Source organism: Corvus brachyrhynchos, unplaced genomic scaffold, assembly GCF_000691975.1.
Source record: "Corvus brachyrhynchos isolate BGI_N302 unplaced genomic scaffold, ASM69197v1 scaffold242, whole genome shotgun sequence".
Taxonomy (NCBI): Eukaryota; Metazoa; Chordata; class Aves; order Passeriformes; family Corvidae; genus Corvus; species Corvus brachyrhynchos.
Window position 1 is genome coordinate 844,275 of NW_008236636.1, and position 20,121 is coordinate 864,395.

The following is a 20,121-nucleotide window of genomic DNA, read 5'->3' on the forward strand; positions in this document are numbered from 1 at the left end:
ATGTATCATTTCCCTCTGAATAACTTGTTTTGTTTATCCCTGATAAACTGATTTTTTATCACTGCACCAGCTGATTGTGCTTTTTATTAAAATAAAACACAGCAAAGGCTTGTCAGCCCAGCCAAAGCCTGGCACACTGTGTGGTGTCAGGCAGGAGAGCTGAAGGAGCCCAGTTAATGGGCAGAAGTTCAATACTTCTTCATGGAAAATGTGCTAACCTGTTGTTTCCAGTGCCTTGAGTGATATGGCTTGTATAGAGCTGGGAGGGGAGAGTAGATGGGAGAAGCCAAAAAATCCTTCTGAAAAATAAGAGCTATACTTATTTCCAATATACTTATACTTAAAGGTAGTTTTAAATGTCCCTATGACCAAAATATAACCAAATTACAACAGAAATTTCAGGCTTTCGCTGTCAGTGATAGGCACAACAGCCAGTCTTTTAAGCAGGTCTTGCCACTCAATTTTCTGAATATGCAGCTTCCTTTTACATAATATGTGAAGCAGAAATTTAAGTCAAGGAAATTCCATTAAAGAAAGATCCCATTTGTTCAAATGATCTAGTTTTCCTAATGCCTATTCATTAAATATCTTGTAGAAATTATAAAGTGCTGTCCAAAGATTGTCTTCTGAAAATCACAATCATTATATAAGAGAGCGGCCTATTTGCAAAATAATTACAGTTTTGAAAAAAGAAGACATAAGAGAGACGGATATCACCCCTGCATCATCACTGATCAGGTTTAGGATGCCCATCCTCTCATATATCTTTTCAGTGATTTTTTTTCGCATTTTGCTGTTGATGTGAGTGATGTATTATAAGAGGGAATGGTGTTACAAATCATAATGAAAAGTATTTTCTGCTACTTTTGTGAAGAAGGTGGCTGGTATTTCACATGCAGTTCTAAGTATAGGAGAAAGAAGTGTCAAGGACTACTAGCTCTACTTTATTTCACAGCTCTCCACATATAAAGAGACTCAATTCTTAGTAGGCCTGGATGAAGCAGCTGATGCAGCTTACAGTGCTGCAGATAAAGGGAGGATTGCTAGTGGAAATAAGGAGTCAAGGTGAAACTGAGTCCCTTTCTCTTTGCCATTCCAGGCATTTGTGATCTTGTTGGCTACAGCTCTTGAATGTGAAACGCTAGAAAGGACCTTGTCTGTGTTTTTTCCTCTCCTCTCTGTCTCTTTAATAAGAACCTTGCTGAAAGTTGTAAGAGACAAAGAGAGGTTCCATTTCAGGGATGGGGGTGGAATCTCCAGGGGTTATTTTGCATGTAAGCATGACAGATGGAAAATGTTTCCAAGGGAAGTCTGCACAAGTGGCAGCCAAGTACTCCAAGTGTAAATGCACTTGGCAAACACAGGAGAAAAAGATACCTCGGCCTCCTGCTTGAGAACTGCCTTATTCTGTACCTCTCCAAGCACATGACATATCTCTTTATTTTGATAATGTCTCATGGCAAGCACAGGTCTCACAGTTTGATCAGCACAGGGTACACCTGAGTCCCACAGGTAGCTGACTGCAGACCACAACTGACTGCCAGAGCTGATTCTCCAGTTCCACACCCAGCCCAGGAGACACGTGGAAATATATCAAAGTTTATATTATATATAATAGATTTCTTTTTTTATTATTCACTTCCTGAAACATGGTTCAAACAGGTTGAGGACCTTCAGGACCTGGGTATACATACTCTGCTATTTCCCACAGAGTCTGAAACATTAGTTCCAGTGCCTCTGGTTTCCTTCTTAGTCATAATCTAGCCAGACACAGCTATCTTGATGACTTCTTGATAAGCTCAAAATTGTATTTACCATTGATCAGTCAAATTTCAGCCAGGATAAATAACTGCTGTTTTGTTTAAAGCCACCACACCATGTACTGTCACAAAGAAAATGCAGTATGTTACATAGTTTCACCCGAGATTCTGATGCTTGTATTGCTCAAGCATGAGGATTTTCTTTCTCCAAACACTAGTCATGGAGTAATTAGTGGTTTTCTTCTCATTTCCTAGTTGCCATTACAATGACCAAGCCATCTTCTTCACCCTTTATTTTATTGTCTTCCTCCTACTGTTGTTTCACAAAAGGAACATTCTCCTATCATATCCAAGTTATGAAGATAGAAAGACGTCAGATGGATTTCATCTCCGACTTCTTAGTTTTTGTGTCTGACTTCAGAGTTGGATGTTTCATGTCTTCTATCCCTTTTTTCTCCAGTTTTGCCAGAGAAAAAGAAATATTCATCTCAAGTCACATCTTGACAGGCTGCATAGGCGTAATCTGTGGGCAGTCAAAGGTAAAGCCAAAAGCAGCCCTTATTGGTTGCAATCACTAAATAATGACAGGAAAAGTTTTAGAAAAATCCCGGTTTGCCACTGTGTGCTAAATTAATTCTTTAATCTGATTCTGGGCAGCAGGTCAGTAATCCAGTTTTAATTAGACAGACTTACTGCTCTTCGCAAAAGTATCCTTTAACTGTTATCTCTGGGATGGATGCATGAAAATGCTTTTAGCTATGTCTCATCTAAATTTGGTTTTTTGTGATTCTTCCACTCAAAATAATTGCATTGGCACATAGCAAATGCAGAAGAGGATATGCTGAAGAAGTTGGATGGAACATGAGAAACCATTTTCTGCATCCAATTTCCCATAATAGCTCCAAGAACAGGCCAAGTAATAATGTCCAAAAAACCACCATAAGTTACAGAAAGTGCAAGACATTTTGATAAGATGCCCATTTTGGTAATAAAATTGAACAGGAATATTTCTATAGAAAAATATATCCCAAGTAACATTGCTTCAAGAGAAAATAATCTACTTAAATTTTCAATACTTTTTTGAAAAACAGGTTTGCATTCTTGCCTTGGGGAAAAACCGAATGGTGGGACATTTCAGTCATTACAGTATATTACACAGAAAACTAAGCATAGCCATTCTGCACAAAATAAAAAGTATGTATAGCCCCAGTTATTGTTCTGATAGTGGTCAACAACAGATACCAAGGGAAAAATTTAAGAATAGAGGGAACATTCAGGACTCTTAAGAATATTCTCCCATTTTTTACCAGTTTACAACTCAAGGATTTCCTGAAACAGAAGTTGTGTCTTTGTGTTTAACACTTTTCATGTATTTTTACCCCATGAATGCATCCAGTTGCTTTTGAAATCCAGCAGTTGATTTTTGAACTCAAAATTACGTCAAATCTGGTCCAGGAGCAGTATCAAAACCCTGTTCATATGCACAAAATTTAAAAAATGTATCACAGAAAGTACAACATAAGTGTTTCTTCTGCAAAATACATATATAAACTGAAATGAAAATTCAAAAATTAGTAACAGATGCTGAAAGAGAAAATTATATAGGACAGACAATTCTAATAATCAGTATAATAGTTCCCTATCTAGCCTTGGATACTATTAGCAGGCCATATTCTCCAAAAGAGAGACACTTTTGTAAGGTGCAATCACATAAAAGATGTGGTTTTAATTACCAAGAAACAAAAGGACCTCAATTTTACATCTTGCCTGAAAAACAGCGCATAGAATAATTATGCTGAGATAATTATTCATTATGGACTCAGCAATCTGACACCTACTGATTCACCCACATCATTTTTATTGTAGTGCCCACATTTTCCTTTGAGATGCCAATCTACAGGCTTGATTTCAACTTCATTAAGGCAATGGAAATGTTTAAGATAACTTTAAAGTAGTGTACAGCAGGATTTGCATTTTAATCAAGCTCAGGGTTTAGTCAGAGAGTTCCCAAAATAAGTGAGGGTGGGAATCAAGCTCTACCTCACCATGTCCTTATCCCCTGGTATATAGTAAAAGCAAGGTTCCAAGAAGCAAGACCCACAGGGGGTTGGTGGTGCTTCTGAAACTTTGCTTGGGTCTGTGTAACAGATTTGCTTGTCCACATCCTCTGTCCTGTTTATTTTGAAAGACGTGTCAAGACCAAAGCCCTAGGGGACATGGCTACAGATCTGGCAGTGATCCCTGGAATAGCCACTGGTGCACAAGGGAAGGAAAACAGTGACTGGCCAGGAAATTAGAGTTGGTTTTACTAGCACTTTATTCACCCCAATCCAACAAACAGTTCTTCTCATATGGATTTAATTACAAACTCAGAAGTAATTGAGGGAAAGTGTTAGACTTTGTTTCTTTAACGCATATCTAGGAAACAACCAGATACCTTGGGAAAGTTATTTACTATTGGTGCACAGAGTCAGCACAGTTTTGCTCATGTCTCCAAAACACCAAATGCATGCAATTTTTAAGTGAATGTCTACAAGCATATTTACTATGCAGGATTACAATACCTCTCCTGCAAACAGATTTGAAATTTACTGTCAGCAAATGAAATGTCTATGGAAAACTTATCCTGAAATTTAGTAAGCAAACAGACTGCCACTCCCATTGTAAATTGGAATCAGTACTACCAAGCTTTATATATTTGTACAATTCGACCAGAAATCCCCTGGGCTCCCTCTCAGCAGAATGAATAGGGAACAGCAAAACATGGTGTGGTTTAATTCATGCCAGGATGGAGATGTACACAAAAGACATTAGACCCGGACACGTGTTACCTCCACCAGTGATCAATGTGTAAATTGAAGTAATCTTCCTATAAGAGCCTGTATTGAATAGTTCTTTCTATTCACATGCACTCCTGTGCATCTAAAAAAATGTTGTTATTATTAACTTGGATTGTTTTAAATAGCTTTGACGCAAAACAACTCTTCTAGTCCACACAGATTTCACTAGGCTTCTTTTGCAAATCCATTAAGTAGACAATACATATTTTTAAGGGCCAGAAATGTTTTCCTTCCCAGATGACGGAAAGAAAACAATGTTTTGCTGACCTTGAAGAACATCCAAGGAAATCTTCATTTCTATATTGAAGAGGAAGAACAAATAAGATAACCTTGGAATTCAACCGTATTACTACATAGGCTGCAACAACTCACAGACCAATACTTGGGAAGCACAAACATCTTTATATAGATATTTGTGAGGGTTAAACCTAACTTATTGTATCTTGACTACTTCATTACCAAAATACATTTCCTTTTCTCTGAGATAAGAACAACTTCTTTTCCTTCTGTTATTCTCTGATGGTAATATTTGTCAATACTCTGTGACCTTGTGATCATCCATTCTAAGAAGAAATAAGAATTGGCCTGTGATGGAACCAGAAAATATAGTGTAGCACATTATTTTGGAGATTAATTTATTAAGGAGTACAGACACTTTACAAAACAAATTACCATTTGTTTCTGTCATTATTAGTGCAAATTAATTTTTACAGTAGAACTTAATGAGCAATTATTTACACTCAACATATTTGGGTCTAGGCCAAGGTCCAGGTTGCAGTAGCACCCAAGTGTCACTGTGAGATTTGACACCATCCCAAGTGCTGTAGAATCCCTGTGGTCATGCAGCTACTCAGCATTCTTCAAGCTCAGGTCCATCCACATGCTTTGAATTGCATAAAAGTGAAAAGGTGGCATATAAAATAGATCTTGTGTGTGGCAAGTGAGTTTTGACGATTGAAACTAGTAACTCTGATAGATTGTTAGAAAAAGATGGCTCTGGAGATAAGGAAGGCCAAACTAAACAAATGTTTCTAACTAGGCTTGTTCTAAATTAGTCTATGAGATACTGAAAGAATATTGTATGCCTGCACAGAACAAAGCAAGATGTAAATTTAAAACTTGTTAGTACTAATTATCAAGTAAGGTTCTTAACAAAGTCACATCCTTAGCAATTCTATACTTGAAAACACTTCTTACCTCAATAGAAACATGAAAAAGGACACTTAGAAGGGACTTCTTTGTTTTAGTCTGTCTACTTATATTTTTTTTGTATTCCCAAGCCAGTTAACTTAAGAATGTTTATGAACCCTATATCCATTGTTTAAAACTTTAGGAACTTGTTTTGAGTCCAAACTGTTCTACTGGCACATTATGATCAGAGTCATGATTTTATTAAATGTCAACTTTTCAGAAAGCAAATTCACTTTAGTAATACCTTGTAAGGAAGTTTGAAACAAAAACTTCTCTATCCTCTTGTAAAAATATCTAGTTAAACAATTTAAGTAACAAATCAAGAATTTTTAAGGTAGTTGCCTTTTATAACAGGAAACAGACATAGGATTCATTTCATTGTCTTTACATGTCTATCATGTATGCATGTATGTATGAACAGCTGTTCATACAGCTCAACAGATAAGTTGAGGAGTGATTTAGGTCATATTGTCTAAAATAAATCTTACGACAAACTGGCTCACCTGTAGACATTGCACTGTAGACCTCTAACTGTAATGAGCCCCAACACCAATCTCTTCACCCAGCCAGCATTGACACAGAGCAAGCTGTGCACTGGTGTCCCTTATATTAATTGTGTCTCTGAGATAATTGTTCCACATCTTTCCACTCTCTTATGAGGGGACTGCATCACTTAGGGCCCCACTCAGAAACTGAGATAAGGGTCATGACAGACTCCTTTGTAATGTCCACTCATGACAAAGAAACTCAGAACACCAAAGAATCCAGTCCATATATCAACCATATAGTCAAAACATATGTTTGTATTTAGTGCTGGTGAAAACAGGAATGAGTTTTTAACATTTTCGTTGCACAACAGACACATTAGAAGGCTCTGAGTTTCTTCCAGAGACCTTTTTTGCCTACAGTATTAGTTAAATATTCATAATTATCTTTAACAGAGTATTTTGTTTTTTCAATGACTTGCTAATGTAAATGAAAAATCTGAGCTTCTCTCTTAAATTTATTCCATTTTTTAGGGTTGCCTGCATTGCAGGCTTCCAGCTTTTATTCAGGGTTTGTTTAAGCTGATGTTTACCTAACATACCAGCAAGAGATGCACCAAAAAAAATTCAAATCACTTTGGAAAGTATTTATCCTGATATTAGATTCAGCCTTTGCAAAAGATCCAGTCCTCAAATAATTGGGGAGAAGGGTATAAAAATTAATTATATGGAAAAGTCATCCAAAGCTATAAACTCATCCCTTTTCTGGAAATATCCCAGATGCACAAAGAAAACCACATCTCTGTAGCAATTCAGGGATAAAAGACCAACAAGCCACCAAACCAATAAGCATACAAGCCCATTTTCCTTGCGCAGTGTGCTGCACTTTATAGCTACATTTAGTACCCTGTAGAAATGTCAAATACTTATCATAACCAGTTCATAAGACCTTTGAGATTCACAGTAGCTGGCTGTGACCAGCTTGTTTCAAATTAGATTAGTCCAACCTAATTTTCTATTCATGTTATGTACAGTTATTTGAGGTGGAAGGCTATCAGCTCAGGGCAGGCAAACAAGACTCCAAGCTTCAGCCCTTTTGAAAAGCATGTGCAACTTCTGGCCTTTCCCCCCATGTGTCATTGCTACATCCAGCTTCTAAATATCACACTAAGTGACGTTAGTGAATGTGTAAACATGCAGCAACTTTGGGAATACTAAAGCAGTCCCAGCCCACCATCCCAGGGAAATCTGTGCGTCTGTGACTAAATGGGTATTTATCATTTCCTGAGCTCCGTGCTGGCAGCCAGCCAGCAGAGTGTGTACATTGAAATTAGAATAGATTGGGAGACAGGACTTTGTTCCAAATTGATCTGGATGACGATAGCAATTTTGAAGGCAGCTCCACATTTTTAAAGGTTCATTGTGTGTACCTATAAAGGAGAGGGGAGAAACATTTAGGAAAATAACAGGAAGGAAATCTAATGGCAGAATATATACTTTTTTTGTTATTTTTATTTTATTCTTTTACAGCATTGTTTTGTTATCATTAACAGAGGAGCTAGACCTTGCTAACATCACAAAAGGAATGGAGAAAATACTATTTCTGGTCATCTGTTTATTATTTAGTAATTTTTCCTGTTACAAGTGCTCTCATTGCAAAGACAAAAAGGTTTTATCAATGGTGTCAATTCTGGCATGGAAAAAGTGAATAATTACTGTTAATAGGAGTAATCCAGTTTTGCCATGTGGTTGAGTGATCTTCACTCATCAGTTTACTCTTGAGTTTTACTCTACTCCTTGAAAATAGTAGGTGGACTTACAACCCCAGCTTAGCTTATTTTTTCCTGCAACATTCCATATCTACTGTATAAAGCAGGATATTTTAGCAAATGTATGTACTATTTTTTGTTGCTCACACTCTTCTGTAAAATGATTTGTGAAGTGGTAAGTCAATATCAATAAAGATGTCAAGGATCAGCATTAATTTCATTAGCCTACCAGAAGCACTGATAATTTTTTTGTGCTTTGAATGTTTGCCAGAAGAAAGATAGCCCAGGCACACTGTTCACCAGCCATAAGAGTAATCAGTGCGCAGCTGTTCAAAAACAAGATCTGATACAATGGAAAGACCATAACTCACAAGATATACATACTTTTAAGTAATTATATGAGGAACTGACCTTGTGGCACTATTTTTTCATTCCTTAAGATCCAGTATTGAAGATGAAATAATACTAAAGGGAGTAATTCTGTTTTCACCAAGCACCAGAATTCTGTGTATAAAGTCCTCAATGTTATTCCCAAATTGCTGTCTTTACATTGTCTGGAGAGTCATCTGACCCAGCCCCATGTTGTAAGAGTTATGATGGTAAGAGAATGGCTGCTATTCTGAACGTCGAATATATAGATTTTTCACCTCAGACTGGACCACCAATAAGAATACAGTACATGGTATATCTCAACCATACCCAAAGGACATCTTGAGAACTAGATTGACACCTATGACTAGCTGACTTGAACATGTACTAGCCAAAATCAACATAGTCAGTTCACCTAGTGATATCTTTGGCCATCCTTTGATAGGTGAGTTATATCTTGCTTCAAATGTAAGCAAATCCTGTAGGCCTGGGCATGTTTTAAAACACATTAAGTTTTTTTAGCATATAGCCTTCAGCCATATAATTTTCATGCAATCAGGGAAGAAGAAAATTTGGAGAAAGCTCTGTTCTCTTTACATCAGTAACATTTCTGTCTAGTACCAAAGTAAACAGCCTTTTCCATGGCCCTTTGCTATTGTCAGTGAGCACTTAAAATTTTTTCAGTCAAAAGGATTGAGTGCTTCACCTCCTTCTCCTTCAGAGAACCACAGAGCTGGCCTCTCATTTAAAGCCATCCAAGGCATCCTCTAAACCTTTGCAATAATAATGTCAGGACCTAAGCAATTCAAAGGAAATAGCTTCCTCAAAACTGGAATCCTCTTCAGCATGGACAGCTGTGTCTCTGTGGAGCACGGCTTGCCTTCTTCCTTGTCGCGCACAAATGTTCATTGCCTTTGATCTGGCTCCCCTTGCAGCTGCTCAGCAGCAGAACTAGGGGCTCCATAAGGATGTAATACAGCTCTGAGCTTTATTAATGCCTGGTCTAGCTTGTCCCAGTTTACAGAAATTATCTGGCTAGTCTGAAAGCAGCAGTACAGCAGGACACAATATCCCCTTTCTCTGTCTTTCCTGTGTCCATGCTAAGCCTTAAATCTCAATGGACCTCTGACTCAGCTGAGATCCTCAGAAGAGGAATTTCTTACAGACTAGGCAGAAACATAAAATCCTGTTGAGGGGACATCACAGACTCTTCTGTGAGCAGATGGGGCTTGTGCTCAAAAAAAAGCCCTCAAGACAGCAGTGCTTTAAACAGATGCTTTCCACAGATTCCTGTGGAGTCAAGGAAGACAGAATCAAACTGACTTGCTCTAACGCTTTGTAGTGTTACAGTTAGGATATTTTAAAACAGAGATTTGCAGGTAGGGAGCTAGCTACACATGACTAAATGCCTGTTAGGCTGCTACAACACTCACTTCTCACAGTGACAGAGTTTGCTACCTACTGCAGATGGAGTCCCTTTTTTCCTGTTCTGTGACTTTGGGCCATATTGGCTTACTGCGTAACACCATGGATAGAGAAGGGGGAAGAAAAAAGTCTTTAAATAGCAATTCGCTCATGAACCACTAAGCTCTCTTTACAGCAAAATAGCTGAATGGCATATACACATTTTCAGGAATCCATCCCATCTGTTTTTTAAGTTCTTTGTAAGAACCTGAACACATATGGTGCCAAAATATTCACTGCATTCCACAAGGACTTGGTGGGTGCCACATCATGTTCCCAGTTGTGAATGATACGGTACTGATAATGACAAGTGTGTACTTCTCTTTCTTGTCTGGTAACAAGAAAACAGTGTTAACTTTAGTCTCTATAAGTTAAAAACGTCCCATTTGCTGCTGGTAGAGGCAATAGGCAGAAGACATACCACAGGACCACCAATAAGAATACAATTCTTATTTATAGCACAACTTACTACATGTAAGTTAGAGTTTAGCAATCACACTGTCAGTACCTTCAGCATAGCAGCCTTCTGTGGTGGGCTGACCTGCCTTTCTCCTGCTCTGTCTGGTAAAGACAATCAAGCATATTTTTATCTTTCTTTAAGGCAGCATTTGCATGCCAGTACCTGTAACACTTTTACTAAACATGCTTAACTACTCAGTCAATTTTTACAAGTGGTCTCTGAAGTTTTGGGGGGCATTATTTTGTTGCAGACACCAAGAAGAAACCTGGACAGGGAATATTGCAAAGTGTATTTTTTTTGTTTTCTCTTGCTGTCTGGTTGCTGAAATAAATAAGGATCATATGATGCCAATGTCTGTCTGTTAGTTCCTTTAATGATTTCTGAATCTACTGCTGATTTTCTACCAACTTTGGTGTATGGCAAAATATCCCAAATGAATTAAATTCTCAGAAAGAAATTGAAGGCTGAGAAACTCAGTGAGAGCCTCACTGAGGAAGAGGTTAAAATGAGTGTTCATACTTCATTCGTCATAACAGATGCTTACTATGACCTCAACTTTAACAAAAAAATCCATAGGAAAACAGGTTTGAGTACTACTGCTGCTTACCAACTTGGGCTCAATGGTATAAGAGAAATCTGTATTTTTATGTACAAAAGAGCATCTGTAGGAAGGGGAGCATTGTCTCACGTACCTCTGCATAAGGTTTTTGTGTTTGTTTGAATTAAGTGAACAGAAGAATAAAAACTCTGCTTTGTTATGTATGTTGACTTTGGCTTGCCCTAAAATCACTTTAGCAGCTTACTAGCTAAGTGATTTCTGAGTACTTATATGCATCTTAAGTTGCTTTTACAGACTTTGGCCAACAAAATAAATACCCATTGAAAGAGCTGGAGTAAAATGCAAAATAAAGATGGCAACCAATGAAACTTGGCAAACAATCCATAACAAATGATCTCTTAAATGAATATTATCTCTTTTTTCTGTACTCGAGCTGCCCATTGGCTCACTGAAGTTTTCATTCAGAATTCAAAACTATTTTAATTATCTTTTTGGAATAATTTGTGGCATAAAGTGGTTTATTGTGAACATTGGTTATTCAAAACTTAAACTGTACCTGTAGTTCTATTGTATGGGTGATACACATCCTTGACTACCTCATTCTTCTCCCTTGAGAATGATCTCATTACCACCTCCATGGTACCTGCTGAGTGCATATATATATTTCTTAGAAAGTTTTCAGATTTTTAGGAATTTTACCAGATCAAGAATCTTCTTAATTTAAAATTTGATGATCAAAAGTATCTCTCAACATTTGCTTGAAAATAACTGTGTCTAAGATGTTTCATAAATATTGGTGGGAAACAAATCCCACACAATGTACAAGGGCAATAAAGTCGTGGAAACTATAACTTTGATAGTAAATGAATATTTATGGACTCTTTTACAGTAACCAGGTCACACAACATGTCTAAACGACTTCTTAAAGCTGTTCTTCAAATATAAAAGTTTAATATGGGAAAACATAATTTGTTCAATCCCATGTTCATCAATTCCAAATCCTTTTGATAGCTCTCTGTTGCTCACTCCCTCCATAGCTTGTGCTGGTCTCCTTGCTGATGGCTTCCTCAAATACTTACCTAGGTATCCTTTGATGCAAGATTACACAATGGCAGGAGACACAAAATCTGAAGTGTTATGCAAAGATATATATTAGTTTTTCATTATAAAGTTTCCTCCCTTTGAAGTTCTAAGGAAACTACAATTTCCTTTCTCCTGCTCTAAGATATATATATATTCACTCACAGTTAAATACATCTCCCATAACAATTCATTTCCCAGGCCTAACCAATACTTAGGTGCAGTTCAAAGAGTGCCTTTGATCTGCACATAGTTCCTCAAAAAATCTTTATCTTTGCATTGAGGTGATGAGGAATCCTACCAAGAAATGGCTTCCTGCATCAAATTAATTGAGACCACGTAACACTTTCAAGCAATACCTTATTAACATTTGCATTTGTAAAGTCCACATCAGTAATTATTTGCACAATGTAGGAACACTGTGCTTGGTTAGACCAATAGAGGAGGGAGTTTTAAAAGCATGAATTCACTTCAATACTGTACATCAAATAAAACCTTGTTTACCATTCTGTATCAGATTACACTCCACAACAGTAGTGACTACACTTGGGAGCCAGCCATTTATCATGTTAAAAACAAGGACTTTTGAGGCCAATGATCTACAGTAGCTCTATATAAAAAGCGGTTGTATTTTTATGCCTTTGCTAAGTTTTGTGGTTAAGTGGCTCACCTCGTAAGCACTACCCAATGTAAGCCATACAGAGTGAGTATTTATGCAAAGCATCCCACTGAATTTAGTGAGGCTATTCGTGTATGCTCTCAAAAATGAAAGTGTGGTTCATACAGCACAGCCCTCAGCCTGTGTCTGAGACTGCACAGAGCTCAAAATGCAGTGGCCCTGCAATCTGCTGGCTGAGGCTTGCGGGGGAGACAAGCAGCAAGCAGTAAATTAGAGCAGTAACTCAGAGCTGTGCCATCATCACTTACAAGTACTTATAAATTGTTTATCCTCCCCCTTCATGCTGTAGCTATAGGCTTTCTTGTTCCTACATCTGCTAAATATGACTGCTCTGCTTACTTACCAATCTCCAAGGAAGGCAGCAAGGCTCACTTACAGCTTACATCACACGCCAAGGGGTGAAGCACCAGCTTTGTGCTGAGCATTGTCATCTCTCTTAATTTTGATTGATTTCCTTTTACCTGAATTTAATCAGATTACAGGCAAACATGGGTTTAAGGGCGACAGCTAACCTAACAAAGCTGAGTTTTTCCTTCTCTGTGGATGTGAGCATAACAAAATAGAAATGCAGGAAAGGCATAAGATGGTCTTAAATGGCTTGGGTTTCATTCACATACCCCCTTTGGCTTCTCATCAGATCACCCTCCTTCGGCTCGCCACAAAACTCCCCTTTCCAGAAGCAGCTACGCAGAATAAGGGCAAATGAGAGCAGGATATGATAATTCACCAGTAAGCCAGTGACCTGAAAGATGTGTTTTGTTTTACACGTAAATGCAGTGCTGGTCCAGTTTCAGACCAAGTCACTCAGTCACTGTCACTGCAGTCACTGGCAGTAGCTGCTGCCCAGGGCCACTACAGTATCTTTGCCTCCATGTGGAGGTGGGAGCCCAGGTCAGCTGTGGATCAGCATAATCCTACCACCTGGTTAACAGGAATAAATGGGAACAAAAGAAAGCAAAAACTTGTTCTAATAGACTCCTGTTCATTTAATGAGCACACCATGCTTTTCTCTGCATGTTATTCTTAGTGTCCCCATGGCAATTTGATCATCTAAGAAGGGATTGGGAAGTCAGTCCAGCTAAAAGGGCCTGTGGCAGAACTAGGATCTATGTTACCTTTACTCACAGCCCTCTTCTTTGACCACTAGATGATGTTGATGACTAGATACTCTGAGGTTCTATGACAGCTTGCTTGGACACATCTGTTTCCAGGCAATTATCAGAGATATCTCCGTTCTTTAAAATTGACTACAATTGAAATCCTGCAATAAACTCAATTTAATATATTGGCAAACTGACATATAGCTTCTAATTCAGTCTGTGAAGTCTCATCTTTTTAAGAACACAGACCCTTCTGTCACTGAGAAAGGCCTGAAAAGCTCCTGCAGTCTCATGGGGAGTATTAACCACTGATGAGGATCTGTCTTAATACACGAGAGAACAAGGGTCAGAGTAGTTCAACAAGAAGTGTGAGAGCTTAGCAGCAGGAAAAATCCTTCTAATGGCCTAGGGTATAAACATGATTAGAAGGGAAATTTATAATTTTTCCCAGCAAATTTCAAGCAAGCCAGCCAAGCTGCATGAGGATTTTAATATTTTCTCTTGCTACCAAGGATGCTGTGCCAGAAGCCCTCAGACCTGCCTGCAGTCATATTTCTAAACTTGCAAAGCATACTGCTCCAAAGACGGGGCAGTCTATTTCTGTCACAGATTAAGTGACCTCTGCACTTTTTGCATCTAGCTGTGGAGAAAGCTGCAGGTGGAGGAGTGTTCATCCTTTGGTTAAGCTAAACCTTTGTTTGCTGTGTTCACATGAATAACTTATTGGGCCTTGGCATCATGAAAGCAGCACTGACACAGTTGACATGACAGCACTATAGACTGAATCCCGATCTGCCCTCAGAGGAGAAGATGGGATGTTTGCTCGTTTCACATTTCACCAAGTCGAGCTGTTCAACTATTTATAAGATGAATAGAAATTTCCACTACTTCAGCTGACACACCTGCCTTTACCTAGCAACTGCTCAAAGGGAGCCAGCTGAGACAGAGGAGGCTTTGAGAGACACAGCCCAGAGGGGAGCCTGCTGCTGCCACCCCTGCCAGCCCTCTCCGTGCCACCAGCTCCCACCTCTTGGCAAGCCAGCAGCCCTTTCCACTTGCCTAAAAAGCTATTTATACCCAGCACAGCTCAGGAGAGGAAGTGCCTTCCTGTGCAGCCTTCCCTGGGCAGTGAGCAGCATGAGAGCAGCAAGGAGTTCTGCAGGCGCCTCAGGGAAGAGCACAGGGAGACTGCCCTGCCTAGCTTGGGGTGACCACCATGGTGACATGAAGCAACCTTCCCAATGGCATGGTGCTAGCACCCACCCTGCTGCAACGCAGTCCTGGATACTCCTCGTGCCACGTGCCCCCTTCAGGGTGCCTGGTGATCCCTGACAGTGCAGGGAGCCCACCTGGCACCAATCACTGTACCTTTTCATCCAGTTCCAGGCCCATGGGAATGCAACCACCACTTCCTAGTGTTCTGCTGGTTTTGACACAGACAAGCGAGGATGAGGAACATCGCTCAACCCAAGGCATTTGTCCCGAGCTTATTTGCCTGATGAATTGCAGCCTGGCCCATATGCAGTGCCTGCAGTCACTGAGATTTCACATTTGACTCACGTATCTATAGGGACTCTCAAACAGCCTGTTTCCACCAGGCTGCCAGTGGCAGAAAGGACAGAGCCCCACTGCATAATCGCATTTTTGTGATTTTAACAGGGGTTAAAATATAGATGAGCTAGTGCAACCAGGGAAGTACGCATGAAAAATGGCACTTTCCTACTTTAATGCTGTAACTGTGGAGAGTGACTGACAAAACTTTTTGGTAACTGGCCCAGACCTGGACGAGTCAGAAGACCTGCTTTTACAGAAATAGTGAACCTAGTCCTAACCAGGAATAAAGTTCCATCATCCTGGTGACTTCAGACACACAAAAACTGAGGAAGGAAGAGGCTATACACGTGATGCTGCAGCCCAATTTAAGGCAGGAATAGGCAAGGACATTGAACAGACAATGAGGGGGTGGCAGCAAGAGGAACATGTGCCAGCACAGATTCATCACGCGTGCTGTTGCCAGGCTAAGAAAAAAAAAAAAAATTAAAAGGTATCCTAAAACAAACTGCATTTTCTAGGTGTTGCTTCCTCAGCCTGTTATCATCAGAAGGGATGGGGATGCATCTAGCAGCAATGCCCCGAGCCAGCCGGGAACACAGGCTGGGGTATGTGAGGAGTCGGCTCCCTCTCAGCGGGGAGAGGGGCTCTTGAAAGGCAGTTTTCTTTACTCTGATACCTTAAATGTTTACCCACTAGCATTTGATGGTTTTGGAGAGGGAGGCCTGTAACTAAATATGACATATTCTTGTTCACAATAACATACCATGTGGCAGCTTTAAAAGAAGAATATTTGACTACACGGTTTTGATGCTGAGGATGAAAAGACCATAATTGCCACAGTAATGTGAATTGTGTTTGTGAAGGAAGGAGTTTACTAAACAGCAGGAAAGAAGATAAAGTAGGATAAGTTTTATGTTTAAAATTAGATTGACCTGAGTTGAGATAATAAATGTTGGGAAAAAAGTAAATGTGGTTTGGAAAGGGAAGGGAAAAGGTGTTTCCAGGAGACATGCTTCAGTTTCAAAATATCTTGTACTTTTCACAAAGAAACAGACTGTGACCAAAATACTCAGCAGCTTTTCTCCCTTGTGCTTGACACATGCTCTCAAATGTAGGGCTGAGATCAGATGTGAGGGAGGGCAGGGGAGGAGGTTCCCAACAGCAAGTGAAGCTGAATCAACCAAGTCATCCTTTTGTATTTCAGTAACCTCAGACAAAGACTGGTGGTAATCTTCAGGATATTTCTTCCATCTTTTCCCTTCCCTTCCCTTCCCTTCCCTTCCCTTCCCTTCCCTTCCCTTCCCTTCCCTTCCCTTCCCTTCCCTTCCCTTCCCTTCCCTTCCCCATTCTTCCTCCCCAGTCCTAGCACTGTTGTTCATCTTGGTAGCAAGCTCTTTGAGCTGTTAAAGCTGTTTGCTGGAGCTCTGAGTGCTCTCTTTAAAACTGAAAATCATCCTGCCATCACCCACCTTGCTTTACACCCACCCACTTAGGAAATCTGAAAGCTGTGTATCTTGTCAGAGGCTGCTAATGCTATTAATTCTCCTGCCTTAGCAGTCTATCCAGAATATGAAAGCAGGTTTTCTGCAGATTCCTGGGCTATAGCACATTCTGCTGCATTTCCCATACACATTCCAGGGTCTGTTTCCCATGGTTAAAAATAAAAAAGTCTGATTCAACATTCTCTCATTTCATTTGTACATGACTGAGATACCATTGGTTTTTACCTGCATAATACAAACTTTGCCCCCTAAACCTTATTGTGAATCTCTCCCTGTTTCCTGGCAGGCTAAATTCCCCTCTCTAAGCACAACCAGACTATTTCCCAAGCCCAGACTAGCAGAGTTACAAATACCCTGGGTCTCTGTAGCTTGCTATGGAGACATACCTGAGTGTGGTGCACAGCCACTGTTAGGTATACTATCCAGTAGCCATGGGTCTCTACTCCCTACCTAAGCACTGTTAATGCTTTACCTATCAAATGAAGTTGAATTATCAGATGCTTTAATTACACACCAGATTTTAACTCATTCTTACGCTAGGAAAATAGTCCTAGCGTGACAACTTTAGCACCCCCCAATATCAGCTGGAAGCAAAGAAACACACTGCTCTTAGAAAGTTTTCTCTCACAGCTTGATAATTCCTTCCACAAAGGCACTGTCATCCCAAGAGGATATAGAAAAGCATGTACTGAAGCTGATTTTCAATTGCACAAGTGTCTTGCTGTTGAACCCTGGCTTCAAAAAGGGCATTTGAAGAAAGCAAAAATAGGGAACATCTGATTTCTATGAAAGCAGTTTCAGCCATCCTAGATTCAAATAGAATCTAGAACGGCTGAAACTGCTTTCATAGAAATGAGTCTTAGATAAATTTAGCCCACTGTGTAGAGGATGATGTGTCCAAGGGGAAAGAGGATACAGGCAAGGAGCAAGAGTTTGCTCTGCTGGTGACACTCTGATCCTCAGATGCAATAGAATCATAGCATAACAGGTTGGAAGGGGACAGTGAAAGCAGACTGTGCTTCAGCACAGAAAAACTCAGAATACTGTAGGAGTAAATGAGGCAGGCAGGCTTTGGCACAGCTTCAGAAAATCCTCAAAATGGCCTTACAAAACCAGTTGAGCCTATATGTCTTCGCTGCCTGATCTTGATTCAAAGCAGTGAATCTTGCCTAGGAACGAGAGCATGGGGCAAATAAAATATATTATACAATCAAGGGCTGCACTACATTTACTGTATAGAAAGAGATTAAAATATTTCAAGTATTTGATTGAGACATTTTTAGCAGCCCTTACATTATAAATATCTTCAGCACTAGGAAAACAGCACATTTGATAATAAGGCAGAAGACATCACATTGGGAGCCACATGTGTGCTGCTTACAACATGACCAGTGACTGTACTAAGGCAAGAAAGGGAAGAAGAATTTGTTGTGGTGAACTGTCTTTGTGATTGTTCTGATCCAGGGAAAATATTGATCAGAGGTAGTAAAACATAAAATGCTAATTAAAACAATAAAATGACCAGATGAAACATAATAGGGTAGGAATGGTTTAATCTTTCCAAAAGGTTTAGTTAATTTAAAAGGTAACTAAGACTCAAGCGTCCCTTGGGAGCCAACACTGTAATACTCCATTCCATGCACTATGACTGAGACAAGATCTAAGGAGGTCATGAGCAGCATAATAGGAAAGATCTTATTTTAAACCTTAGCCACTGGTGGAAATAAAACTCATTTGTCTTCGGAACACTGTTAAAAAGTAGATTAGATGTTTGTTTGTAATGAGAGTTTTGTGTTTGTTTTATGTAATTTCCAGTAATACTGCCTCACTCTGTTGTAATAGCACTAACCATTCTTTCCTTCTCTGGTGACTTCATTTAAGCAGAATTATGCAGTTCAGAGTAGGTTTATGGATACGTTTGATGTGGTGAACCTTATTCTTCTATACATTAAAAAAGAGGAAGCTGCTGAGTATACAGTCATGGGAAATGCACCAGGCTGGGGAGGACCACCATTGCTCCATAAAGGTGCAGGTAACCAGAAGGAACATGGATGCCTAATATGCTGCAGCACAGTACTAGCCAAATTCACAGCAGTCCCATCACTAAAGAGGAGTCTTAAGAGTGGAATATCTGGTGATATAAATGGTCCCTGTTTTCTGACAGTCAAATAAGTCTTTTTCCCTTTTGTACAGATAGCTGTGAGGAGGTTTTTTTTCAAGTTAGTGATATAAATGAGGGAATGATTAGGCTCAAAAAACCCCCAGGTTTTCTTACCTACAGATTTTAAAACCATCCAGAAAATCAACTGCAAAGTCAACTGCAGCATTTAGAATATCAGCTGAAGACACACATGGCTGAGGAAACCAGAACTAGTTTGCTTCATAGCCTGTGTAACATAGGGATGAGATCTGAAAAGCTAATGGAATTTCTACACTAGTAGTAGCATGCCAGCCAAGCTGGATCTGCGACAATCATGGTGGTACCCTGCCCTGACCCCATGAGGACTCCACAGCCACCAAAAATGGCAGCAATATGTCTTATAACTGAGCATGAAAGCAACATTACCTGAAGGGAGATGCTCACTCCTCCTACTTCCCACCCTCACTCGCCATCTGTGCTTGAATTTGCCTGGAGTGAGATGATCTCAGGAGGATATTATCTGCCTTCCTCCCCAAGCTAGTTGCTGCTGACTGCACTGTACTAAGTGTGCACTAGTCCCAGACTGTCCTAGATCATGGATCTTCTTGCTCTATTGCAAGGTATACATGCACCCTAATCATCCCTAAACTTCACCATCCCTTTGATGCCAGTGCAGTTGCACTCACAAACTCATTGGATTGAACATTGAATCCATGAAAGAATAAATAATTCCAAACCTGCAGTTAGGTCTAAAACCTCATGAGTAACTTTCCTGTCCAAGATGAAGTCTCTACTTTTGCACACTCACTGCTGAGTACTGAAGAACAATGCCAGGTCTGAGAGGAGACACCTGTCAAATGTCATTATATGTGCTCTGAAATGCTGACAAATCAGAAATACACACAATTAGAATTTAAATATTTGTTCACAGATGGAAGAAAACATGTATCCTGGCAAATATCACTCTGTGGTGAAAACAATCCCTTCAGCTAAGTTTCCTCTATGCCCCAAATCCCTACTTACTTCAATAGAGTGTTTTGGAGTGCCATGGCTCTCTCTGCACCCAGCAGAGCCAGGCTGTTGAGCCACAATGTTCAATGTACCCATTTTTCTAAATTAAAAGGCCTCTGGTCATCATCATTGTACTCAGTCACTGCCTATTCCAGGAG

The 20,121-nt window shown here is 39.7% G+C and overlaps 1 long non-coding RNA gene across 3 annotated transcripts in view; it reads right to left on the minus strand.

Annotated features, from left to right (window-relative positions):
- The window catches only part of LOC108444812, an 87,961-nt gene that overhangs the window by 11,550 nt on the left and 56,290 nt on the right, over window positions 1–20,121 (minus strand). Inside the window, exon 1 of one of the 3 annotated variants that reach the window (XR_001859512.1) lies at window positions 219–12,451. The exons of the other annotated variants lie outside the window; for them this stretch is intronic. This is a non-coding gene — a long non-coding RNA (uncharacterized LOC108444812). Of the gene's footprint in view, window positions 1–218; window positions 12,452–20,121 lie in introns of those variants that run through there. 3 annotated transcript variants of the gene reach the window in all.